At 48.7% G+C, this 8,458-nt stretch overlaps 1 pseudogene; it reads right to left on the reverse strand.

Annotated features, from left to right (window-relative positions):
- Positions 1-204: 204 nt before the first annotated feature.
- On the reverse strand, positions 205-1,304 carry LOC101594513 (annotated as a pseudogene).
- Between the last annotated feature and the right edge of the window lie 7,154 nt (positions 1,305-8,458).

Consider the following 8,458-nt stretch of genomic DNA (forward strand, 5'->3'; position numbering starts at 1 on the left):
TTACCAGGCAACAGCCTAAAGCTCTTGGGTAGTGGTCAAAACAAAAATCTTTCAATTTTCCTTATGAAAACTTTATTCTGTTTTTTCTTGATGCTTTGCCCATAATTTACTAACTTAATGACACCAACTTATTTAGGCTAATTAGGAACAAAGCCAAAGTGCAATCAGGTCTAATTGATAAAGTACATTTTGCTAGTGACTTTATCATGAAATCTTTAACAAAAACTTGTAAGTTACATTGATTATTCCCCAAGAGACCAGAGACCCATGGTAATTCAAATGAGCACCTCTGAAAAGATTTGCCAGCTTCCTGTTCTGCTCTAGCCAGATTGTCTTGAAAACCTTGGAGAAGGACTGAAATTCCCCATCAATCAGAGACTACATTTGAGCTTTTACAACGTTAACTGGGAAAAAAACAAAACAACAACAAAAGAACAAGAATCCCAACCTGACACACAAAAGACCCACAGGTGAAGTCACTGACCAGATGAGCCCTATGAATCACAGTAGGCAGATGCTCCTTTAATAGGTCCTCAAAGGACAAAGAAAAGGGTATTTATGGGCTGAAGGGATGGCTTAATGGTTAAGGCATTTGCCTGAAAAGTGAAAGGACCCAGGTTTGATTCCCCAGGACCCACATTAGCCAGCTGCACAAGGGGGCCACAGGCATCTGGAGTTCCCTTTGCAATGGCTGGAGACTCTGGTGCGCTCTTTCTCTCTCCCTCTTTCTCAGCCAAATAAAGAAAAGGGTATTTTTTTTTTTCTTTTTACTAAATCCGTTTCAGAAGATAATAGGCACCAAGCCTCCATAATACTCCCCAATTCCATGGTGTTTCGATGCCAGGAAAGTCTAGTGTTTGTGGCTTTGTCGTGCCATGTCTGAACTCTTTCCAATGGAGTGAAAATGACTTCTGTTGTCCCTGAAGGTATTGCTGCCAGGCTACAGGTTACAAACTCAGGAGCACTGACATAGTTCCAGAGAAGGCAAGATTAATCCTCACAGAGACCAAACATGAGGGCCAGTGTAGTTGCTTTCTACATCAACGAAGGAGGATTCCACAATGTAAGTTTAGAAATCCATCCCTCCTCAACTGAAGGACTGCATCTAGGGTTGTGAGCCCCTACAGCTGCTGCCCAAAGAGGATCTTCTGAATGGGACATGCGATTGCTCCACTATTGACAGCTGTGCAGCAGCCACAAAAGAAATGCTCCATTTCTCCAACATTTGTAGCGTGAGGAGACAGATATTGCTTTGAAGATGTTCAGATCTGTGACCTCTTCTCAGGAGCTTCTGAATCCATCATGTTGCTTAAGGTCTTTCTTCTCAGCCTCATAGGCTGGCTCAATTCATTGAGCGAACACATGGGAAGCACTCAGGAGCAGTGCGGAGTGCAGAGGAACTGCGCTTTTCTGAAGTGCTTAGATGTACAGATGCTCCTCAGGTTGCGTCCTAGGACACCAGCTAAGCCTGGTGTTAAGGGTGTCATCTGTTCGGTAACTCTCCCAGTTTCATCCATTGTTATTGGCTTGTTAGGTTTGCTCTTCTGTAATCAATTTTGATAACTGGCTTTCTCATCCCCCCCCCAGCACCCTCCCCCACCTACAGGATAGTCTGCGAGCCAGCAAGCCCACACCTGCGTGGGCACAGACCTTGTAGACCCAAGGATGGTGTGCACCTAGGGGTGCTCTGGGTCCCATGGATGGAACTCAGCCTCTCCCCCAGCCTGTGACCCGGTGTACTTCTTCAGCCAACCTCTGCTGCCAGGGGCAGGTCTCACACCTGTTGTCAGGCTCTGGTCAATTTTTATCACATGATTGGCCCTGAGCCAATGCAGGGTGTGAAGAGAGTACTTTGATTGGCCAAGCCTGAGTCACATTCTGCTTTGAAAGTGAGGACAGACTCAGAGAAGCCTGGGGAACTGTGAGCCTGGAGTTTGTCCACGTGAAGGTTAGCCCGTCCTCAGGAGCTAGCAGGCTCTGGCTGGGTACCAGGAGCGCCTCAGGAATGGGGTCATCTGAAGAAGGGGGAGACTGGACAGAGGGAAGTCCACAAGTGAGGCATGGGGGTCTGAAGTTGCACAGTGGGACCCATGAACAATGCCCAAGTCACATGTCCAAGGGTGGGTGGGCTAGGTGTCTGGGGTCAGGGTGTCTAGGAGTTGTGGGGTTGCTGTGTGTGACCCACACAGACCCACTGTGGATTGTCCTGTTTACGCTTTTCACATTACTGTTTGCTAGTTTTTCTCTCATACTGGCTGGCTTGTTTTATATAGCTAACAATTTCCAAAAGAAGCACCATGCCCTCACAGATGGAAACCATCACCCTTACTCTCAGCAGGAGGGAACTGCACAGCACAGGGAAGAACCTGAACGGGAATTTTGGGGTTCCTTGTCAATATACCAATATGCTAACTGTCAATACACCAATATGCTAACACACCAACAAACGTAGGGTACCCCAGATTCTTGTGTTATGAATTTAAAGAATTTAAACCCATAGACCAGAAGGTAAGGTTTAGAAAGACTTTGTGAGATTAAAAGAAGGAAAGAGGGGCTGGAGAGATGGCTTAGCAGTTAAGCGCTTGCCTGTGAAGCCTAAGGACCCCGGTTCAAGGCTCGGTTCCCCAGGTCCCACGTTAGCCAGATGCACAAGGGGGCGCACGCGTCTGGAGTTCGTTTGCAGAGGTTGGAAGCCCTGGTGCGCCCATTCTCTCTCTCTCCCTCTATCTGTCTTTCTCTCTCTGTCTGTCACTCTCAAATAAATAAATTTTAAAAAAATTAAAAAAAAAAAAAGAAGGAAAGAGGAGGGAACACAAAGAGCTCCCATCATGAGGGATGCAAGATGGGGTAAAGCCCACCCTGTGACCCAAATTGGGGTCATTTATAGATTCGGGTTTTTATTATTTATTTATTGTTTTTTTAGAAGGTAGGGTCTCACTTGTAGCCAAGGCTGACCTGGAATTCACTCTGTAGTCTCAGCTGGCTTTGAACTCTCAGCAATCCTCCTACATCTGCCTACCAAGTGCTGGATTAAAGGCGAGCACCACCACGTCCAGCTTTCATTTATAGATTCTGAATGGGGCCCAAGCTAACCAGCCATGGTGCCAAGATTTGGGGCTGAGTTTAACCAACCACAAAGCCAGGAACAGATTGAAACCTTCCAGGAATGCTCCTTCCTAGGGAGGGGCTCAGGAGTGGAAAAACAGGTCTAGGCAAAAGATAAGGAGTGCCAGATTCTTCTCCAATCTCTAGTAAAGTGGAGACTGCAAGGGCAAGTGAGGACATTCCTGCTTTTTACTTTCAGGGCCCAGTCACCTTAAACTGCCTCAAACCGAGACTAGGACCCTCTTCCCCATCAATGCCCCAAAACATTGAGCCCAGCCATTAAAATCACCTTCAGAACTCAAGGGTGCATGTCCCACTGGAGCAGGGGAGGGATATAGGCACACAGATGGCCCCAGCTGGCCATGGCTGCAGAGAGGAGCTAGGGAGAGAGGCTTAGGGGCAGACAGCCCAGAATCTCAGGGCAGGATAGGGAAGGTTGAAGGGAGGCAGTGGGTTGATCTGCTCTGAAGCTTCACAGTGGAGCCCAGGCTTCAGAAGATGGCCTGAGGTCAAATCGACATGTGGAGGTCCCTTAATGGGGCCAAGAGTTTCCAGTGAGTGCCTATTCTGAGTCAGTCTCCATTCTGGGCCTGGGGTAACTGAGGTACAGCAGTCAGGAAAACAGATGGAGCTCAGTGTCCTGCAGTCTACTTTCTAGGGCAGGAGACTGGCTAAAAGATAGGAAGTAAAGGAGATGTTCGTGTATATGACCATCTGTAATGGTTAATCTCAGTTGTCCATTTGATAGGATCTAGCATCATCTAGGAGCATAGGCATGCCTGTGACAGAGTTCTACATATAAGTTGGGGTGGGAAGACACACCCTAAATATAGGTAGCATTATCCTATAGGCTAAGGGACTCTAGACTGAATAAAAGGAGAAAGTGAGCTGAACACCAGTATTCATTACTCCGTTTCCTGACTACAGATGGAATTTGACCATGGGCTCCAGGAATTAAGGCATAGGTATCTTCAGAAGTACATTATTCTGCCAATTACTATATTTAAGATGTTTTGTGACAGCAAGAAATGTTTCACAGTGGTTTAAACAAAAGCACACATGGTTTACTTAATCGAGGGTAGGTCTGGTGGTTCAGTGGATTTCTTCTACAGGACTATATCTAGAGCACTAGCTCTCTCTCCTGGTATGTCCCCTTATGGCCATAACATGGCTGCCATCACATGCAAACTGGACTTTCCCGCACTATGGTCTCTTTGATTAGGAAGAACTGCTGGTGTGACCTGCCTGTCCACGGGAGCAAAGAAGGACAGCTGAGTAGAAGGGCTCAAATTAGAGTTGGGCAGCTGGAAATCATGGTGGGGCCATGCTGAGGTGGGGTATTCAGTGTATGGGGTGAGTCAGAATTTCAAAGGTTGTCTATGGCTGCGGTAGTGCCATCCGGACACGTGGTCTTTGACTTGTGCTGTTCTGCCTTTTGACAGAGTGACATTAAGCTAAGAGTGTCATTATTTTCTTTAATCACTATTTATATCCACACATGTTGCATTTACTATAAAATCAAGAATAAGGTTAGCAAATTCCTTTACGCCTTAAAATTAAACTTTAAGGGCTGGAGAGATGGCTTAGCGCTTAAGCACTTGCCTGTGAAGCCTAAGGACACCGGTTCGAGGCTCGATTCCCCAGGACCCACGTTAGCCAGATGCACAAGGGTCGCACATGTCTGGAGTTCATTTGCGGTGGCTAAAGGCCCTGGTGTGCCCATTCTCTATCTGCCTCTTTGTCTGTCGCTCTCAAATAAATAAATAAAAATAAACAAAAAATTAAAAAAAATAAATAAAATTAAACTTTAAACGTTACTATGTGCAGACGCCATTTTAAGGGCCTCACATGAGTGACTATGTTTAATTCTCGCAGCTGCTGCACAAAACAGGTATTATTATTGGCATGTCATAGATGAGGCTGCAGGCACAGAGAGGCTGCTAACTGGCCCGGCGCCACGCAGCCCGGCTCAGGGCACCCTGGATGTTTAAGTGCTGCTGCTAAGGTGCTGGAGGCGGCTACCGGGAAATACTGGGGCGTGGGGGGTGGGGGGCGTCAGATGGGACCCTTTTGGGAGGCGCTAACCTGGGCTAGACCCGGAGTCCCTGGGATGAATACGCGGGGGAGGGCTGGACCAGTGAAGGCCACCAGGGGGCAGCAGGGACCACGAAGCGGACCTCCCCTTAGCCACGCGCCGGGGCAGATGTCCCTGGAGCAGTTGGGTGTCACCTACGCCTCCCCTCAACTTCTCGAGTGTCTCACCCCGAGGAAACTCGGTCCCCGGGTGGTGACGGGCCGTGCCCACAGCTCGGAGCCGGCCGCGGGGCCCGCCGAGGCGGGGAGAGAGCAAGCGCCGCCCACGCAGCCCGCGGTTCCCAGTGATGTGCGGGAAGGTCAAGGGTACACGAGGGGCCCCGGAGGTCGCCCGGTGTCCTGATGTCATGGGCAAGTCCCCGGGCGTCACGGCTGATGAGCACCCAGGGAGCTCAAAAACTAGCCGATTTTTATTTTTATCCTGTTTGTTTTCCCTCTTTTGATTTTTAATTAATGTTTTTGTGGGAAAACAATGTAAGAAACGTTGTTCAACAGGATATGCAGGGCAGTGCTGCGCCTTCAACAATAAACGTGCATTTGGTGACGCCCCCGCGTGCCAGGTGCTGGGCGGGGCTTGGGATTTCTGGGGCTTTTCACGGTTCTCTTTAAGGGCCTTCTGGTCTTGGCATGCGAGGCACGTGCCAGTTAGGAACCAGAAAAACGCCCAAAGCAGCTTTTTATTTTATTTTTATTTAAAGCAGGGCGGGGGGAGGGGTCGCGGTTGGAGGGACCTGGAGAGATAGTTTAGCAGTTAAGGCGCTTGTCTAGAAAGCCGAGGGACTCAGGTTCAATTCCCCAATACCCAGGTAAAGCCAGATAGAGACCCGTGTCTGGAGTTTATTTGCAGTAGCTAGAAGGCCTGGTGCACGCCCATTTTTTCTCTCTCCCCCTCCCCACACTCTGAAATAAGTAAATAAATAAAAATAATTTTAAAAGCAGATGCATTCACCACGTGGCCACTACTCAGGAGCCGCCTCCTGCCTTGGCACCAGCCCAGAAGAGCGGGGGCTGCTGGGAAACTCCCCTCCACCGCGTTGAGCTCTATCCGCGCTACACCAGTTCTGGCAGAACGCCGGAGGGACCTGCGAGGCGCCGCGTGGCCCTTCAGAATTGCCGTCCCATCCCTATGGATGTGATTTGAACGGTCCTGTAAACAGCTGCTGTCAGTTGTGTTGTCAGTGAAGAGGAAAGTAACCAGCATACACACTCCCTGTGTAGCGATTCTCTTCCCCTAAATTTGAAGCAAGTTTTTTTTTTGTATTCGAGGTAGGGTCTCACTGTAGCTCAGGCTGACTGGAATTCACTATGTAGTCTCAGGGTGACCTTGAATTCACAGTGATCCTCATACCTCTTCCTCCAAGTGAGTGCTGGGATTAAAGGTGTGTACCACCACGACTGGCTTGAAACAATTCAGGAAATGTTGTTTCTTTAAAAATTGTCTATTAGGCAGGACATGGTGGGGCATGCCTTTAATCCCAGCACTGGAGAGGCAGAGGTGTGAGTTTGAGGCCAGTCTGAGACTATATAGTGAGTTCCAGGTCAGCCTGGGCTAGAGGGAGACCCTACCTCGATAAACAAAAACAAAATTGTCTATCATGGAGAAGTATCTGACAAATACTTGGATGGTGATATGAAAGGCCAGTTGCCGCCCAGCAAGGGTGTGGCTTATCCAGTAAGTGCATGCGCCAGGAGGGCACAGGATGGTACTCTCAGTGCCCAGAGTTTAGGGATCAGGAGTTAGGTGAGCAAGCCATCGAGGTTTGGGGTGTCTGAGTGGCAGTGTTGCAGTCAGGTTTACATTGCTGGCAGAAATCACCTGACCAAGAGCAGCTTGTGGGAAAAAAGGTTTATTTTGGCTTACAGACTTGAAGGCAAGCTCCATGATGGCAAGGAAAACAACATGAGCAGAGGGTGGACATCACCCCCTGGCCAACATCAGGTGGACAACAGCAATAGGAGAGTGTGCCCAACACTGGCATGGGGCAACTGGCTATAGCACCCATTAGCCCAACCCCAACAATACATTGCCTCCAAGAGGTATTAATTCCCAAATCTCCATCAGCTAGGGATCTAGCATTCAGAATACCTAAGTTTGTAGAGGACACCCGAATCAAGCCACCACGGGCAGCAAGCTGGAGGAGACCACATTTCTAAGGTTCTTCCCTTCCACTCAGACCACGTGTATCCCTGAGGGCTGGAGGAAGCCAAGAGGATGTAATGGAGAAAGCTCCAGTGCATAGATCTTACGGCTTTCAAATGAGGAAAGCAGTGCAGGTGGGATACAGGGAGTACAGGGAGCCAGAGCAGTGGGGGTCCTTGGCTGATTGGGAGACCAGAACTTAAAGGTCAAGGGCAAGATTTGGAGGTGTGCTTATTTTATTTTTATTTATTTTGAGGTAAGCACAACAGACTGACCTTTTTTTTTTTTTTAATACAAAAGAGCAAGAGTGAGAAAGAGAACTGGTGCACCAGGGCCTCCAGCCACTACAATTGAACTCCAGACGCATACGCCACCTTGTGTGCATGTGCGACCTTGCGCGCTTGCATCACTGTGCACTTGGCGTACATGGGACCTGGCTTCACAGGCAAGAGCCTTAACCACTAAGCCATCTCTCCAGCATGGTGTTCTTCTTTTGAGGCAGAGCCTCACTGTTTATCCCAGGCTGACCTCAAACTCATTATCCTTCTGCCTCAGCTTCCCAGTTGTTAGGATTATAGGCATGCACCACTATGTTCAGATGAAGGGGATTTTTAGAAGGAAATTCCAAGGAAAGCCTGGCAGCAGCCATTCCCTAGGGGTATCTGCTCATTCCTGGCGAGATTCGCCTCCACCTAGGGTGAAAATACGAGCAAAGGGGATTTTCTGACCCCTCACTGTGTCAGGAGGAATTTCAACCTTTGCCAGATGGGAGTGAACTCCACTGCAGGTTTCACTTTCACCAGCCCTCGACTATTAAGACTGTTCTGGGGAGCCAGGTGTGGAGGCACACACCCATGCCAGGGCTTCCTACAATCCCAGTACTCAGTGGGCAGGTGGAATAACACAGGTTGAGGCCAGTCTGGTATACAGTGAAACACTGTCTCAAAATAATAAACTGTTCTGGAAGTGGACGATTGATGAGAACTTGGTTTCTATTGGTCCAGGTCTCTCAGTGGGGCTAACGTGTATACAATCCAGTATACAGATGCACAATCTGGCCTCCATCCTGCATGCTGGGACCTACTCTCTTTCAGGTTCCTGGCTTGCTTCTCTTCAACC

Source organism: Jaculus jaculus, chromosome 12, assembly GCF_020740685.1.
Source record: "Jaculus jaculus isolate mJacJac1 chromosome 12, mJacJac1.mat.Y.cur, whole genome shotgun sequence".
NCBI lineage: Eukaryota > Metazoa > Chordata > Mammalia > Rodentia > Dipodidae > Jaculus > Jaculus jaculus.